At 36.8% G+C, this 19,725-nt stretch overlaps 2 pseudogenes; both read right to left on the reverse strand.

Annotated features, from left to right (window-relative positions):
* Positions 1-2,003: 2,003 nt before the first annotated feature.
* On the reverse strand, positions 2,004-3,665 carry LOC132280939 (putative leucine-rich repeat receptor-like serine/threonine-protein kinase At2g24130; annotated as a pseudogene).
* A 7,180-nt stretch (positions 3,666-10,845) lies between these two features.
* On the reverse strand, positions 10,846-19,623 carry LOC132286163 (protein IQ-DOMAIN 8-like; annotated as a pseudogene).
* Between the last annotated feature and the right edge of the window lie 102 nt (positions 19,624-19,725).

The raw sequence follows: 19,725 nt of genomic DNA on the forward strand, positions 1-19,725 counted from the left end.
CACACACAGAGACTGTATGCCGTGATTATTATATGTAACACATATAGTTGTATACACATATTAATTATATGCTGGTTGACCGGCGTAAACGAGCAACCGAGCCAATTTTGTTTGAAAATTATCAAACCAAGCTCAATCATAGTTGGAAAGTGTTCGTGCAAAGATGAGTCAAGCTCAAACACCACTGAAGTTTGACGACCCGAGCCCGAATATTTCACAGCTAGGCTCGACTCAATTCGATTACATCCCTATTTGTTGGAATCGATTCAATGGAGAGTCACTACAAAAATAGATTCTTTTGGTACTTATATGACCAATGGGTCATTATAATCTCTCAAAAATATTTATTTAATGACATTATTCAGTGACCTAGTTAGTAGAGTGTTCAACTTTTCGAACGAATGCGTAAAAAAATACTAATAAATATACAAAGAAATAAAAAAGTCGCTAGACTTTTTTTAGAAGGTTAAAAAAAAAAAAAAAAAAAATTTAAATAACTTAACGCATTTTCAACACAATTATTTATAGGTCCAGATAATTGACCTGAAATCATTGATCTGAAAACTATATAGTAACTTCTTGGCTGGCAATGGTCTAAACTTTAACATCTGGTTAGAGCTACAATAGGCATTGTTATAGATTGTTTTTCTAGGGCTAAAATAATATTTTGATAATTTTAATGCAGACTCGGTGCAATCCATTTAGTTAACGTACATTAATTGAAAAATCATGTATATTTTCACTTTGAACCCTGTTTGCTACAACCAATTTGTCAAAAGTATAATTTTTCTTCCAGGTAAGGAATGTCTAAGGATGTGTTTGGTTCAATTATATGATTTTTTAAGAACTTTAAAAATTAGTACTTTTCGAAAAATAAAACATCAAAAATAGAAAAAATTCACATAATTAAAACAAAAATGCTTGAAATTATTAATATTCCCACTCTCTTTTTATAGTATATAACAGAAACTCATCAAACAAACAAATTTATAATTTCCTTATATTTTCTAAAAGTAGAATACCAAACCATTTTTAGAAAAGTCGATCAATCATGCTCTAATTATTAATTAAATGACATAAACGACTCTAATATTTGAGATATTTCCCAAGCATTTTAAAATATTAAAACAAAATGACATAAATAACCCTAATATTTGATATTGTAATTGAATTGAGGACCACAATACAAGTAGAGTGCAATTACAAAAGAAAAATGATATTTAGACTTATTTGTCAAAATGAAATACTACTAATAAAGCGGTAAAATCACGTAAACCCCCTCTATTATCATTTTCGTGCAAAAAAACTCCACTAAAATTAAACACTCCTGAACTAAAGAAATGCTATCAAGTTACCACATATACGTGACTGACCCGTTTATTAGGTTGTGAAATGACAAAATTAACCTTATGATTTAATATTAAATTTAAAGATAATTATAAATTTTAAATTACAAAAATACCCCTATTAAGTGGGTCCTCTTCTTCTCGCACTGAAACATCGTTGGGTGGACCGGTCCAATTACTGCAGACCCAATTCTATACCTAGGAAAAATGATCCATTTTGCTTCCAAATTGTCTTTAACCTGTCCCAACACCTGATAGCCATGGAAGAATGTTTCTAAGAAACATGTGTGACATCAAACAACATGGAATCATGGTACAACATAATTGATGTCAAATTTCCCAAGAAGAGCTTCAATTACATGCCTTAAAACGTGGCAAGTACAAAAATACATGTTCATGACTTCTAATCCAAATATAACTTAAAAATTTAGAGATTACAAGGATAGGATCAGGGTAAGAACTCATATGAGAGAACACTAAAATTAGCCATATTAAGATTCTCGCATCAATTTTCCTCCCCGGAGCAATATCAACACAAGAAAGTAAGTACAATATAAATGTTCTTACATTATAAATCTCCAAGTGACAAAAACATGGATTCAACTTCAACAAGAGATAACAAAAGCCCCAAAATCATGCTTCACTTCCCTAGGAGGACTAAGCGTCGCCCTTTGCATGCTCCTTGCCTACAAAATATTGGGGTGAGCAAATAGCACAAGCATTCAAGAAAGGTATTCTTTGTAAGCGCAGGCATATAATCACACAACATATTGTTGACAAGAACACTGATACAGATATGAATACAATCAAGAACACATGCGAACGAAAGTAATTCTGCAGCTTCGATGGCAATTTCGAAGACCAGGAAACGCACAAAGATTTTCGTTGCCTAAGAATGACAGATTTGTAACAGAATCAAAGATACCATCGGAGGGAATTCTTCCAGTGAAATTGTTATATGAAAGATTCAGAAATGTGAGAGTTTCAATTTTGTTCAAGCTTGTTGGGATTTTTCCGGACAAATGGTTTCCTGAAACATCAAAGGCTTCAAGGCGCTTAAGATCACCTAAAGAATCTGGAAGCTGCCCTTGAAGAGATTGTGCGAAAAATTCAACAGCCTCAAGGAAAAGCAATTTGCTATCTGAGGGAAGATACCTCCAGTGAAGTAATTAGATGAAAGATCTATCTCTTGGACATTTTCCAGCTTGCTTAGCCTCAAGGAAAAGCAATTTGCTATCTGAGGGAAGATACTTCCAGTGAAGTAATTCGATGAAAGATCTATCTCTTGGACATTTTCCAGCTTGCTTAGCTCAATTGGCAATGGTCCTTCAAGATGATTATGGGAAAGATTCAGGAATATTCAAATCTCATGTATACCTAATACTCCTAAAGGGATGCCCCCTGTCAATCTGTCATAGGACAAGTCCAATTTGGCCAGATCCCTGCACTGTCCTAAACTTCCAGGTATTTATCCTGGAACACAAGATTGGTAAGATTTGATGTCAAATTCAGCAACACGATTGGTAAGATTTGCTAAATATGAAGGAATGGACCCAAAGATCCTGTTTTCTTGTAGGTATAGATATTCAAGTTTAACAAGTTGGCCAATGGAACTAGGCAAACTTCCTCCAAGGTCCATGCCAGCCAATTCAAGCTCCTCTAGTATAGTGCAGTTTGTGAGGGCGGTGAAGAATGGGTTAAGGTCATGACTGACAAATTATTGTCTGATAAATGAAGAATGACAAGAAAAGTCCACTTTCCTACTATCTCCGAAGGCAATTCACCAGTAAAATTGTTGTACTCCACGTCCAAACAATACATGTTTGAAAGGTTGGACATAGAGAATGGGAAATCTCCGGTGAATCGATTATCATACAACTTATGTTTCCACATAATAAGGCAGTTTACAATTTCTGGTGGAATATTCCCTTTGAGAAAGTTGTAGGAGAGGTCTAAATTTCCCAATGAAGTGCAGTTGGAGAAGAAGGAAGCTGGAACCATACCTGTTAAGTTGTTGTCCCTCAGACTTACAAAAGTACGATTGGAAAGGAAGGAGAAGAAATCTGGTATTTGACCATGCAATTTGTTCCCATCAAGCTTGATCCATATGAGGTGTCAGAGGGAGGAGAATTCTGGTGGAATGATGCCATACAGGTTATTGTCAACAAGCTGTAAAAATCGAAGCCGGGTTAGATTTGAAATGAAGGGTGAAAGCAACCCTACAAGTGCAGAACCACTGAGGTTGAGGCTTATCACGCGATGCCACATTTTGTTGCAGCGGACACCTGTGAAGTTGCACACATAATATATTGGTCTCATTCGGTTTTGGTCTCAATAGCCACCAAAACCGAGCCTGTCACCAGCAGCCCCGAGCGGCTACCAATTATTCCGAAGAAAAAGAAGAAGATCAAGAATAGTAGAAGGTTTAGTAATGAGCAGATACGGTCTCTGGAGTCCGTTTTCAAGTTGGAAGCAAAGCTTGAGGCGAAGAAGAAGGTGCAGGTGGCAAGAGAGCTCGGTCTGCAACCTCGCCAAGTAGGCATATGGTTCCAGAACAGAAGAGCAAGATTGAAGTCGAAGCAATTAGAGCACAAGTACAGAGTACTCAAAGCCAATTACGATACTCTAAATTCACAATTCGAGTAGGGCTGCAAGTTGGGTTGGGCCAACCCGAATTGTACTCAACATGGGTTATGATCATAACCCAGCCCGAATATTTTTGGACGGGTTGGGTCGGGTTGACGGATTGAAAATATATTATATATATTTGATTATATTATTATTAAAAACAAATTATATATATATAAATATATATATATATTATATTTTATTTAGGACAAATCATTTTAGCCTCCCCAATCGCCTCTCTCTAAACTCCCCCCCCCCTCCCCCTGCAACAACTGCAAAGTACAAAATCTACAAGAATCAGAACTTCAAAGCCCATATATTTCAGTTTCATCTATCTGTCTGCGACAATCAAAAGTTCAAAACCCATATCAGCATATCATTTCAAATTGCTAAAAAAATCGAAACCCAGATCTTTCAGTTTCCATCGCCCGCTGTTCCAGATCGGGTTCGCCGTTCACAAAGCTTCAACCGCTGTCTCTCAACCATTTCAGATTGTTCAAAGAATCAAAACCCAGATCTTTCAGTTTTCATCGCCCGCCGTTCCAGATCGGGTTCGCTGTTTGCAAGCTTCAACCGCTGTCTCTCAACTCTCAAGCTTGCCCCCCTCTCTCTCTCTGCAACTGCGAACTTGAATGTATGGGGACGGTGGTAGAGAGAGAAAGAGAAAGAAGAGAGAGAGAGAGAGAAAAAGAAGAGAGAGGAGAGAGAACGTAGAAAGAAAAAAAAAAAAAAAAGGAAAATTTTTTTTTTTTTTTAAATTTTTGGGTTTTGGGTTGGGTTCGGGTTGAGCCTGAGCCCAACCCGAATATGTCTGGGTTTTGACAAAACCCAACCCAAACATGAACCCGATTTGTAAACTTAAAGTCCAAATTTTAAATTTTCGGGTTGGGCTGGGTTAACCCGCCCAAGTTGCAGCCCTAAATTCGAGTCCCTGAAGACTGAGAAGCAATCCTTGCTCATACAGGTACTCCTCCTTCTTTAACATGCATGTTTTTGTAGAAGCGGAATGGAAACATAAGATTCATGTCCCGTGTTACTGTTTAGTCGAATAGATTAAACATCTTATTTTCTTCTGAACAAACAGTTGCAAAAGCTAAGTGATCTGTTCAGAAAATCTCGAAATGGAGGCGAGGAGGGAAGTAAATATTTGGGAGGAAATAGTGTAGATTTTGGCTTGGACTTTGGAGATCATGCTTACTGGGAGATCAAAAGAGATCCAAGCCATTTAAATGAAGGATTGGACGACGAAATGCTAATGTGTTCGAATGATGATGAGAGCAGAGAGGCTGAGTACTTTGTGAAGGAAGAAGAAGTAGTACTACCAGAACTTCTGCTAAACAATATGAGCGAACAAGCAAATTGTTCCTCGGTAACACCTGAAAAATGGTGCAGTTTTGACAGTACTTCAGCTGCCCTTTTTGATCACTCATGTGGGAGCAGCTCAAATTGGTGGGACTTGTGGGCTTGACAGATGCACTCCATCTTTCAAGGCTTTAATTCTTAGCTCAAGACTGTTCCCAATTAACCTCAGATATATTCAATGTATTTCATTAACTTAGCCTACAACCCAGGATTCTGTATATGTATATGTGATAGAAAAGAGAGAAACAACAAATGATCATAAATAAAAAAAGGTTAGGAGAACTTGGGAAAGAGCAGCATTATTTATATATGTCAGTTCATATGCATGTGCTTCAGCAGCAAGATTGCAAGATCATGAATTTGTACATGTATTACACCTAGCATTAAGTGCATAGAGAATGTATATGAATTAATGCTCTGAAATTAGCCAGCAGTTTGAATTATCATCATGTGTTCGTTGCATACATAATTTCTGGTGGAATATTCCCTTTGAGAAAGTTGTAGGAGAGGTCTACATTTCCCATTGAAGTGCAGTTGGAGAAGAAGGAAGCTGGAACCATACCTGTTAAGTTGTTGTCCCTCAGACTTACAAAAGTACGATTGGAAAGGAAAAAGAAATCTGGTACTTGACCATGCAATTTGTTCCCATCAAGCTTGATCCATACGAGGTGTCGGAGGGAGTAGAATTCTGGTGGAATGATGCCATACAAGTTATTGTCAACAAGTTGTCAAAAATCGAAGCCGGGTTAGATTTGAAATGAAGGGTGAAAGCAACCCTACAAGTGCAGAACCACTGAGGTTGAGGCTTATCACGCGATGCCACTGTTTGTTGCAGCGGACACCCGTGAAGTTGCACACATAATTGGTCTCATTCCAGTTAGCGAGGAATTTGGGTCAGATATTATGGTCCTTTTGAATGCAAGAAGTGCAATTTTATCAGTCTCTAAAGAGTGGTAAGGGGGGTTGTGGTGGTGATAAGCAGAGAGTGCCTGTTCAGAGACTATAAAAAAATTAAGCAGCAGAAAAAGGAAAATGGTTCTCTTGAAGACCATGTTCGAGAAACTGAAGTGCACAATGAAAAGTACCCTCTACACTGCCTATCTCTTACATTCATGGTGCTACATAATAAATTAATAAAAGAAGACTACCACAATTGTGTTTGTCCAGTTTTTGTGTGTGTGTGTGTTTTTGAGAGAGAGATTGTTGATGATGAATGAGGAATGGTGTAAATGAAGGTGGGAAGAGATCTTTTTGTATGAACAGTTCAATTGAGCAATGATTTGTTGGTGACTAACAATCTTTTCCTTATGAGGTTGCACTTGCAACAATTCAATTTAAATGGATGCCCAGTTGGAGGACAATAAAAAAATGCTGCAGGATATTAGTGGATGATAATCCTATATTTCAACCAACGTTAAGCCTTGCCGAGTGGACATGGAATCTGAGGAGGAAGTACAGCAGTTGATATTCTAGTGTCCTGACTTTGGTGCAACTTGTTTGTCTATGAAATCTCTCACTTCATATTCTGGATGGAAGTCCGGAATTCAAATTCTCTTGTGGTCATTGCATAGAGGGACTGTATGTGTATGGGGCGTTCTAATAGGCCTGACATCACCATCAATATCAACACAAGAAAGTAAGTACAAGAACACTATAAATCTCCAAGTGACAAAAACATGGATTCAACTTCAACAAGAGATAGCAAAAGCCACAAAATCATGTTTCACTTCTCTAGGAGGACCAAGTGTCGCCCGTTGCGTGCTCCTTGCCTACAAAATATTGGGGTGAGCAAACTAGCCCAGTAGGTGATATGGTAACCACTCATAGCACATAGCACAAGCATTCAAGAAAGGTATTCAACACTCACAATATGCACCCTTACCATGCTACTACCACGCCATATATCCAGTGCATTTCAATTCCCTTTTCAACATCATTAAAACCATTTCTAGAGCATAGTTTCATCATTTGTGCATTTAATCAAACACTTGGAGGTCATAGTATCAATACACACATATATTGGACTTCTAAACCCACCAATTTCATATAAGCATGTATATCACTATCCACATACGAGTATCACAACATAGACATCACATATATGCAAGAATCCCTTTCATTTCATCAATTGACATATTTCTAGCATGTATCATATAGTCTCATACCTCAACCATCAACACATATCTATTTTATGTAGAAGAAAGTACCCAATTTCAACTATAGCATGAATTTAGCATATGTAGCACATCAAAGACACTAATAAATCATGATTGAACACAATACTACATGTAATCACAACTTAAGAACCCTAGAGTAAAAAGATTAACACACCCCTACCTCCAAATGGCTAAACCCAAAATCCCACCGGAATCAAAGTGCTCCAAACAGTGATTTCGAACCATGGAATCATAGAGAAGAGCAAGAAGAACACTTCTTTCAGTGTTGGAAAGCATGCTTGTCTCATTATCATGGTTAAATGATTAATCTCATGATGAAATTGAACTATGAAAATGCTATGTGCATTCGTCAAATATGCATAGTGTGGGTGTGTGTGTGGAGAATAATTTTCCAAAAGTTTATGGTTGATTTTCCAAAGATTAGTGGAAAAATGTTGCGAAAAACATATGTCGGGGAGTCGCCTCGGTCCAGGTGTGCTAACCCAACCTAGAGGGAGTACAAGGAGATTGCCCCGTATATAATTGAGTTACCTGGCCCACAAATGGCGCTACAGAGTTGCCCTAGGCCAGGGATAGTTAGCCAATTTCACTCGTGGACGACGGGGAGTCGCCTCAGTCCAGGTTGTGTTAACAAGTTTTGGTGTGGGTTGAGTTGGGTGTGAGTTTGGTGATTGGTGTGTGTATTCACGGCATATAGCATTCAATCATCTTGTTTTGTGTTGGCCCTCTACACCTGATATTGCTACTCGTATAATTCTCTTACCGTTTACGGCATTCATATGAACACTTGGAGTGAGGCTTTAGTTGCTCCTTTACAATTGCTAGCTTGTGGAGAACCTATTTTGCTGACTTTTTCCTATGTATATAGTAGTGTGACTTCATTCATTTTGGGAAGCAGTCGTGTATTTTGACTATGTATATATATATATATTTGGGACATGTATATTTTGGTACCTAGACTCATTTTGTGCACTTGAATACACTTGGAGTCATGGCATGTAAATGGATGTAAATTAAGCCATGTTGGCCAATATATTATGCTTCTTTTTTGGTTTGTCTATGATTTATGTTTGTAAGTTGGTTGGGCAGATTTTGGACCATTATCATTTCCAATTTTTCTGTTCAACTTTCTTCGTTCTTACCTGAAAAGAAAATTTTCTCCAAGTGGTTGTGGTTCTCCAATTGCTCCAAAATTTTTATCCCAAGTTCCCATGTTAGTCTATAACCTTTCTGTAAAATTTTGTTAATTTTGGACAAGTACTTATTTTATAAAAATTCGACAGTTGCTGCTGTCCAACATTGTGTCTCTGTTCACGAGCCGATTTTTATAAAATTATTTGGCCTACTTCCCAACATCAAACGATTATAAAATTCTCTGGTTTTATACTCCCATAAGTCAGATTTCAAAATAAATTTAGTTTTCAACATTCCGATGTTGGATGGATTTTCTATAAATTTTTCTTTTAAGCTGCCCTGGTTTGTCTCTCCTCTACGGACTACGGATTTGTTTCTAAGAACTATTTTCATCCTAAAACATTCAGGCTCCAAGAGTTGCGTGGTCTCCTTGCATTATGAGTCTAGTTTCCAAATCATTTTGGTTTTCCCCGTTTCGATTTAAAATGAATTTTCTATGAATTTTTGGGTATGCCCTGCGCAGATTTTCAGACTGTTCGGCATAGACTTTATGTTGGCCACATCGGCTAACCATTTCCATCTAGTTTCCCCACTTTAGACTTGAGCAAGAGTGCGGTTTATTTCCTTTTCCATTATGAGCCGTGTCCGACAGATTTAGGTCGTGAGATATACTCATCCAACTTTCCCCTAGTTAAGTACTAAAACCCACTTTCCTCCTATTTGCTCCAAGTAAGTTTTAGGGAATCACCAAATGGCACTTCCCCAATCCACACTTTTCACCAAAGTCCCTAGAGACTCTCAATTGTGCCCCCAACAATTCCAGAGTCCTAGAATTGCCCTGGGCCCACACACCCAAACTTGAATGTGCACTGGACATGGAAAAGAAATGAACCCGGACACTCAAAACAAGTCCCCCATGACTAGAATCGTGTCAAAACACACGAGGAAAATAAAAAATAAATCCAGGTCTCTACACAAATGGTGGTTGTCCAATTCCATTTTCTTCTATTATCCTCTGTTTCACTCACAATGAACCAAAGATTTAGCTCTGATGAGGACATGAGATTGTCTCAATATTAGAGTAATTTTTTAGTAAGTGTGATTCTTTCTCAGGTTTTAAAAAACAAAATCAAATGAATAAGCCACAATGTAAACAATACAATATCTATTGAAATCAACGACCACTTTTGAACCAAACCATTAATACAACCAAATGATTAATTAAAAAAAGTTTGAAAAGCAAAGAAACATTGAATTATTGAATTTGAGTCAAGTAATAGTAGATATCATTTCTAAAACTGGGAGATCACTATTTGAAAGGTAAACAAAACAGTATAAGAACTTAGGGCCCGTTTGGCATGCGTTTTACTTTAGGCGTTTTGTTTTTGGCTAAAACAGAAACAGCGTTTTTACTATTGGAGTGTTTTGGCAAAAATCGGAAGTACGTTTGGGAACAATGTTTTGTTTTGGAAATGTCGGGAACAGAAACATGAAAAACATGTTTGGTAACTTCAACTGTTGTAAAAAAAAAAAAAAAAAAAAGAAATGTTTGGTTATCATTCTTTTTAATTTATTTTTATAAAATTTAAATATATTTATAAATTTATTTCTATATAAATAGTACATATATATTTTAATAAATATATTGAATTTTGAACAAATTCTCACCCATGCACCATCCATTAAATGTGTTGTGGCCAGGGTTTCCTAGGATGTCTCAAAAGCAATTGCAAGGCCATAAAATTATCATTTGATTTTTAATAAATCGGGAATTTTTGGAAGGAAAAGTGACCTTTGATGATGCTTGGAACATTTGGAATGGTCATATCAGTAGTGTTGTTATGATCTGTGGTACTGGTGCCAAAACAATCATGTAAACACATCATTGGCCTAGTCAAGAAACTATTATGTATGTGTATTGTATATATATATATATATAACCAGGTGCCAACTCTTCTAATATATATTACTTTAAATTATATATAGGGACTTCGTTTTCTTAACAGTTACCTCCTTGGCCATACCTCTAGAAGGTTGGTTTGAACTTTTGAGCACTTCGCCCTTGGCACCAATGCTTAATTAACGTTGGCTGTTTTCTGGCAAAAATACTTTGATTGAAAAGTAGTAGGTTGGCAAGACACATGGCAATCATCATCTTAACATATGCAAGTACTTAAAATATTTGGCATCACAACAAAACGAGTCCATGCCTCAAGTGATAAAATTATATATCTTCCTACATTTAAATTCATGTGGTCAACAACCAAATGGAAAAATGTCATTTCATTTAACCAGTCAGTGTTGCATATGAAAAATCACAAATTTATAGTAGTAGACAAACAAACATGAAGTCTTCAATGTCACTCCAATCCAATCCACAACCAAATGGAAAAATGTCATTTAAGTAGTCAGTACTGCATATTTCACTTCTCTAAAAGAGCTGTATGAAAAAGAAAAAGAAAAAAATCATAATAAACAAATCCTATAACCTCAACCGCTTCCCTTTACATCTATAAAGCCATATATTCTTGTAAAACAAACCACAAAATCCTATCCAATTGTTCGAAAACTTGTTCAGGTCCGTCAGGATGAACACCCCTTTTGATGTAAATTTCTAACTTGAAAAGTTCCAACTCAAAAAGGACAACAAACTGTTGAATTCCATGGAAGCAAAACAATGGAAATAGCCCAAGCTTTGTGCTCATAATAGCAAACTATGAATCTCCTTCAGTTCTGACCACTTTTTACCCAATCATCATATCCATCCAATTGCGCTGGTGGGTACAGATCCTTGCACAAATCAACCGAATAACAATTATAACTAGCACTCTTCCTTGTATCCCCACTACAAAATGGACTGTGTTTCCTATGGAACTGAAGGTTCTCCATCAAATGCCACTGTATATTGTTAGATAGATGATTGCAGGCTCTCTGCTTAGCCTTGATTGACTTGGTGAGACTCATATAGTTTGGTTTATTGGCATTGCCTTCCGCTAGAGTGTTGCCAGATCCGGGAGTTCCCGCAGATGCTGATGAAGTTGATGAGGTGGTGCTTTCATCATATGGAAATTCCGAACATGGGTCAGAAGACGAGCGAGCGATTTTGCCAGTGACTGGAGGTTTTGTAGATACCCTGGTTGAAATATTATTTCGTCTAACTTTTGCCGAGTCCTGTTCAGAAGAATCTGAACTAAACCTGACAGAATAATCTTCATATTTCTTAGATACTGGAGTCATCTCTGATGGGTCAGAGCTGAATTCTTCAAGCAGCCTGCTTTCCCATGGCTTAGCCGCCATCCAACCTTCTAACCAGCTCCATCCTGGGCTGTCCTTATCCAGCTTGCGAGAAGACACTAGCTTGTTTGATCTTGAATTTGAGCTAGGTTTTGATCTCAATTGCTGAAATCAATACATTTTAAATGGCATTAGCCTAGATGATATGATCTCTCATTTCCAAAAGGGAGTTTGAGGATTCGAGTACTGCAAGGGATAATATTGTGGGAGTGTGTGCGTTTGCTTGTACTTTTGGAAAGCCAATACTCATATGATAATTTGGATTCGTTACCTATTAAGAGAGGGCGTATGAAATTGCTCTCCCTCTTGATAGCTCCCTCTTGCTTCAGTTGTAGCTTTGTTTTCACTTCATCGATTGTTCCAGGACTATCACACCATCCACCCTATAAAATGCAAAAAGACTTGGTTCATTCATTCATTTCATCTTGAACTACTGCACTACGTAAAATTCATGTGGTAAACATATATCAAACACCATATCATACCTCAGCCTGCTTAATCGGATCAGCTTGGTTTCGCTGTTCATCAAGTAATTTCTGTGCTTCCGAGGATGCCTGAGCACTCGTAGCCCTGACTCGAGCCTGAGCTCGGACAAGAGCCTTCATGCACCTGAGTGTAACTGCGGCTTGCTTTCTCACCTTCCGACCTCTAAATATAGCCTGCAGTCTCACCACTGCTTTCAAGGCCCTAAAAGCCTGTCTTGCCTTGAATCATCATATTACTCCCAAATTAGCAATAACAAATTTTGACTAAAAAGAGCCAAATTTATAAAAGCAAGATGGATATTTCTTCAATCATGTCATTGTTTTCCCTAAACATATTCAAATTTCATATCTAACAATTGAACAAACAAACACATAACACCCCTTCTCAAATGATTGAACTCTATTCATCAGATTGCAAGAGCTCTGACCCAATTTTCACCCAAAAAAAAAACATTTAGTAACAGTTAAATATGTATATACACATATATACATGTATATCTATAGAGATTAGAGAGGAGCAAAATCAAAGAAACCCATTTACCAGGAAGGCACGAAACATTGTTTGAATACAAATCGCAGCCCATTCTTGTCTAATCACCATGAAATTCTTTGGTGGAGCTCGAACAACAGTAGACATGGCAGCAGTGAACGCCTCATCAACAACAAACGAAGAATCAGACCGCTCCGACGCAGCCAAGTGACCTCCTTTCATGCCCTTTGATGACAGTGCGAGTCCACCTGAAGAACTCCTCCACAAACTCCATTTTCGACCCTTATTGCCTATCTTTTCCTGTAAAAATCAAAAGACAACGAGTAGTGTAAAAAACAGAGAGAAGCAAAAATAGGAAAACAATTAATTGAAGAAACACACAGATTGTGAAATCAGTAATGTTACAGTCAACATCGCCTTACAGTAAAAAAAAAATGGGGAAGAACGCATACCTTGCCTTGCAGAGGCAGATCTCAGGCTGCTGTTCTTACAGTCAATATCACGTTGTTTTCATCGCCTCCCAAATCGCCGTCTAGGGTTTCAGAGGAGAGAGATGGTAGTCGGGCCAAATGTTGCAAAGTTTTACTTCCTCCGCTACAGTTTCAATTGTAACTTACTTCCTCCGCTACAGTGGTTTTGTTGGGCCAACAGTATTGAAACACCAAAAAACATCATTTCGGTGTTTCACTTTTGGGCCCAAATTTTGAAAATGTTTTAGCACTGTTTAAAACAAAACAATACATGCCAAACATGTTTTTGGGCCTGAAATGAAGCCCGCAACAAAAACACCAAAACAAAACAGCTACCAAACAGGCCCTTATCTTTTAGAATATGACTAAAATACTTCTTTAGTAGCTAAAGACTATTTCTTCCTCTTAGTGGTAGTTAGTAAAAGTAAAGTTTATAAAAATACTTTGTTATGTTTTGTTTGGCTATTGAACAAATCAAAGGAGAGGAAATTTAGAATTTTGTGAATTCCGTCTGCAATGACCATAATATTCGAAAATCTCTCCCCTCTTTTTATCTTGTTCCCCAAAAACTAGAACTTCAGTTTATGATATATGATTTTAGTGTTAAATTAAAGGAAATGAAAAGGCACAAGAAAAAATATAGTGTCTGTTGTGCATTTGAGTGGAGTTTGTAATGATGGATAACATGGATGCAAAGATTGCATTTAGAACTGAAAAAGAACTGCTTGCATTTGACTCTATGGAAGGATCTGACAGTATTAAATAGGTCACATTTAAATTTTAATTTATCATAACAAAGTTGAAGCCATCTGGCCTAAAAATCTTGTCATTTTAACTAAAAAACTGCATTAAGGACTAGTAGGGAGGGAAAAAAAGATAACTCACCTATAATGTTCCTGTCGGTTTATTCATTTATTTTGATTCCCCGGTTCTGTTTCTGTTTCATAAGACAGTTTGCAAAGAATCCGTCTCACATTTTCATTGTAGTCTGTCACTTTCCTGCACTGCCCATAATTATATTTAACAACTGTAGATTATGTTTTTAAACATAATAAAGAACTATCACCACCAAAAAAAAAGAGGTTTCAGACTTACCCGCCAACATCACGCGGTATCACATTCAGAAGTCCATTTATCTGCATGCCCAAATATGCATGCACACTGGTGCACAAACAGATATAGAAAGATAGATAGATACTCGTGGACAAACAGATACAGACAGACAGATATATAGAGAGACGGGCACAAGTGTGCCCACTATGTGCGGTAGAAACAAATAAAATTGTACATACAAAATGCAGAATTTATTTATCTTACCATCCCACAGCATCCTCCTTGTTTTTTCTTACTCCAGCATCTAACTATCAAGATGCAGCATTTTGGTTTCTCATGGATAAAATGTAACAGCAGTTTTATCTTTAACCATCACAAACACATCCTTATTCATGTAAAAATGCATCATACTCCCTCCGTCCCACAAAAAGTGTCCACCTTTTCATTTTTGGCTGTCCCAATTCAAAATCCAATGTACTATGTTTTTAATATTCCTAATTTACCCTCCTTGCCTTGAAGTTATAAAAGCCTGTGGACCCACCATAGAAGGGTATATTTGGAAATTCATTCCCTACCACTATAATAAAATAAAATAAAAAATATTAAAAACTACACTCTTACAAGTTAGATTCCCAAAAAAGGGACCTTTTTTGTGGGACAGAGGGAGTATTGGCTTCTCATTGTTAATTCTCCCCCTGTTAAGTTCAGAATATGCATGGAAACACCAATGCAAAATAAGAGATAAAACTCCCCCGAAGTATGTGCACTATGACTAGACTGATACCTATGGTTAACATGAAAAATGACTCGAACACATGTCATGCAAAGTACTACTCCTTTGCTTTACTATATGGCATGCAAACTACTGCTTACAGCTTACTTCCCTAATCTATATGAAGTGCAGGCTACAGCTTCTCCTGTTAAGGCAGTTTTCTGAACTACCAAAGGTGCACAGTAGTGTGAACAACTAATGTTATGATTTCTAGTGTTGTAAAGCAAATCCGTATGCGAAGTAAAATTTACAAAATCTTAAATTAAAGAAAACAAACAAAAAATCCAAAGCAACTCACAAATTGCAATATTAAATGAGATCCTATATATAATGCAAAAAGTGAATAAATAAATAAATAAAATAAAATAGCACATGATATCTTGTGCAGAGAAGCCTCCTTGTCACATATAAAGCATGGCCTTCTTTGATAATAATTGGACGGTGGTCCCTCCCTGCTTTTCTGTGGCACCTTGAAATGTCTTTAAATGCTGCTCTGCATGGCTTCCTTCTACTGTAACCGATTCAGCACATATGGATGCAATTTATGGACAGTCAAGAAAATTAGTGAGGAGAAAAGAAACTTAAAATCATTAAGTGACATAAATGCAACATATGTACAGTCAAGAAAATTAGTGAGGAGAAGAAATAATTAAAATCTTTTAAGATCTAACCCAAATTTTCTTTTTCTTTTTCTTTTTTCTTTTTTTCCGTTTCTTCTCATTATTTAGCATTTAAATAGAATAACATGATTTAAATAAATAAATAAAAGCAATGTCTAGAAGGCCACTATTTCCAACTTGAAAATCTAGAGGTATGAATCTTACAAATGATCTTTAATGTTTTAGATATCTTGAACATGATATCATGTTGGAGTTTAAAAATGTCAAGCAAATACGCAATTTAAAGTAGGGTTAGAAACCGTACCTTTTGCTGTCACTGTCCTACACTATCTTCTTTATTTGTATTTGCAATTTTGGAAACAGAATTTTTCATGACTAATCACAATCATAAATTACAATTTCAAAATTGATATATTTGATATCCAAATTTTAATGCCTAAAATGATAATGTAAAGGCATATATTACATTTAGAGAAGTTCTACCTTTGCATTAAGGAAACTGAATTAAACAACCTCAAGTTTTAACCAAAAAGTGCCATTAGAAAGTGGCGCCATTCATTAAGATAGATATGATTGGGTTATAATGCCTCTGCTCTTTCACTAGCACAGAATGAGAGAAAAATTACACTTCCTTTGCCATAATAATAATTACTATTCATCACTATTTCTAAATTAGGCCTACTAGATTTGAACATAAATATTGAGACAAATTCACAAAAGCTAATTCAGAGATTTGCAGGGAATGAAGAAGTCATATAATGTCATCCCCACTAATGGCGCCACTAATGAATTACAATGGAAACATTTGAATTAAAGAAAAGAAAGAAAAGACAATTTCCTAGCGTTGATTCTGCCTACTAAGGATGCTGGGAGGAGTATCCTAGTACAAGTCCTTGTCAGATTTGATGCTCGATTCACCTGATCAAGAATCATTATCATTGTCTGCATCTGAAACCTCTTCTAATGATTGATTCAATACCCTGTCAGCAGTCTGTCTGTACGCGCCTTCTTTAGAAGACAACCCTTTTCAAATCCTTTCCCTCTTTCAGTATCTTAATTGGGACTATAGGAAATTCATGACATAAAACAAATCTTGTATATTATACCAAAGAGGCTTTGCTAATGGCATCTCATGCACAAGAAGGCCAAGAGCCCAAATATTGGGGGCGGCTCTTGTATATTGGCAATTACAGCTTCAGGAATAAGGTACGGCAGATACCTCTCAAGTAATGATAAAACCTCATATTTGCTTCCCTTTTTCCTTCTTGACAACCCACAATTACCATGCTTGTCAGGCAAGAGTAGAATGTTCTCAGGTTCTATATTGCAGTGAACAGAACTGCACAAAATGATGTGATTAAGCCCTCAAACAATAGACCATGTAAAGCACCTAAAATCAGGTTCAATTAACCCTCTGCAGCATAAGTTTCAGCATAAGTCTCTGACAATTGGTCTGAGTCATAAGTTTATCAACAGACATGTGTACATTGGTTTCATGAATAGTTTTTAGCAGAGAATATCTGATGAACAAAGACTCATTTCTCCGTCAGCTGTCCCTACCACCCATGATTGTGTCTTTAATATATACAATCTTCGTCAATCTTACTCAGCCAATTTGGTAAAACTAGTTAGCCTAGACAATTCAAGCTGGTTAAATTTCAAATTTTCTTATATAGCAATGATCATTCTAAACTTTCCTGGCATGGCAAGCACATAACCAGACAGCATAGTTAAATTGCAATATCTTAATATACGTGACCGAAGATCCTTAAAACTTTCTAGACAAAGTTCTAGTTAATAATGGAACTGGATAGACATTTAATTACTTGTACGATGCAATCATTTCTTCTTGGGGGGGAGAGAGTTATTATTGGCCGACAGACTTGAAAAAAATATTTGCGTCTGCATATGTGTGTTGGGTATCTCAAGAGTTCCTGAGAGGTAACAATAGATAATAATATCCATGTCAATAACAATTTTAACTGCCTGGTTCCTTTGAAATGGAAGAAATACAATTATAGCATACTTAAATGCTGTGTTTATTTTCTATTAAAATGAATCATAATTCCTATAACAAGAAAGCTATTGTAAAATGATCTCTAAATATACTTGTAAAGAATGACTACATGTACCGACACAATAAATGCTATAGTCCAGCAGGAATGGCAAAAGCAATTGGACACTGCTGCATTTTGTTTGATGAAACCTGGTCAAGTTCAGGAGCATTGCTAGACTTTGTAATGTCCACCCTTTCTTGAACTTCTGATGCTTCTTCTTCAGCAAAACTAGAAACCACTTCATTATCCATCTCCTCTACGTCTTCTTCTGACGAAGAATAGAAGGAGTCTCCTTCAGATATGAAGCTACAATCATCCGAGAAGCCGTAAGAACTGAACTCATCATCATTATCAGAGAACGTAAATGACAAGTCCGCATTAAAGACTTCGTCCTCTTGTTCAACTTCTCCATCATCATCAACTAATCCTTCTACAAATGGGTGGTTCAGTAGCATTTCAGCTGTCAATCTAAACTTGGCCGTCCTCACAAAACAACACTTCAAGAAATCCTTCCCCTCTTTTGATATCTTGCTTGGAATTGTAGGCAATGTACACCCTTTACCAATCTGACGAAGAAGGCTCTCGGCATCCTGATCTTCTTTCGTATCCCAAGGCGGCTTCCCTGTTAGCATCTCAAGCACAATACAGCCAAGAGCCCAAACATCAGAGGGAGGCTCTTGTATGTTATCAACCACAGCTTCGGGTGACAAATATAGAGGAGTGCCTCTCAGATAAGGATCGTTCTTTTCCACCCTCTTCGCCAACCCAAAATCACCAATCTTCGCCTTAAATTTGGTAACAGCACCTGTAGTAATAGGCAGAAGTATTATGTTCTCAGGCTTCATATCACAGTGAACATAACGACTCTCATGAATGTGATTAAGCCCTCGAAGAATTGACCTCGTATAGCACCTAACATCGGATTCAGGCAACCCACAACCGCTCGATTTCTTAATCAAACCAGCTAGGGTTCCTCCAGAACCATACTCCAATAACAAATTATACACCATCTCACCATTTTCACTGGTCGTGATCTCATCCCCAAAACATCGAATAATATAAGGGCACCATTGGATGTTACTCAAAACCTCTCTCTCCTTCTGGATTGAACCTGAAACAGAGACCTCAGCAGATTTCACAGCAATAACTGAAGGCAAATAGCTATATCGCAATCTGGGTTTCTTGGAATCCGCGAAATAAACTGACCCATAACTTCCTTTCCCTATCATCGCCCCTCTTAACCATGCCACTCCATCTCCAAATTTACACGCACTCTTCTGTTCAACCTTGTATTGAAGCTCAAGTTCTTGCTTTCTCTTCATCTTTTACCTCTTCTATTTCACCAATTTTCAAATGCTTCTTGAAATTAGGGTTTATACACGACTATATAATATAATACGGAATGGAGAGAGAGAAAATGTAACAGACCTGGTTGAATTAGGATTAGGGTTTGAAGAAAATAAAAATCCAGCAAGGACTGAGGCTTTGGAGGACAGAAAAAAGACCGACAATTCTTAGGGTTTTATACAAGCAAGAGAAAAGGGTTCTTCTGTTTCCTTGGCTTTCTGATATTTTAGCTTTTCTTTGAAGCGATTTCAAAGTGTAATTGAACCGAATAACGGTTATGTGTGAAGTATACAAATATTGACTAGTCAATGTAGTCATACTCAAAACTTTTTCATATTTATAATCTTGTGGGTGGGAAAAGAAATGAAAAAAATAAAAAATGCCAACAATAAATAATAATAATAATAATATGAAGTATATGAAATGTTACTTTTTCATAATGAATCTGAGTGATATGCAATATCATTAGTTTAAGGGAACTTTGCAAATT

The sequence above is a fragment of the Cornus florida genome, unplaced genomic scaffold (assembly GCF_030987335.1).
Source record: "Cornus florida cultivar Cherokee Brave unplaced genomic scaffold, ASM3098733v1 CherokeeBrave_3.0.0_Hap2_Chr11, whole genome shotgun sequence".
In the NCBI taxonomy this organism is placed as follows: domain Eukaryota; kingdom Viridiplantae; phylum Streptophyta; class Magnoliopsida; order Cornales; family Cornaceae; genus Cornus; species Cornus florida.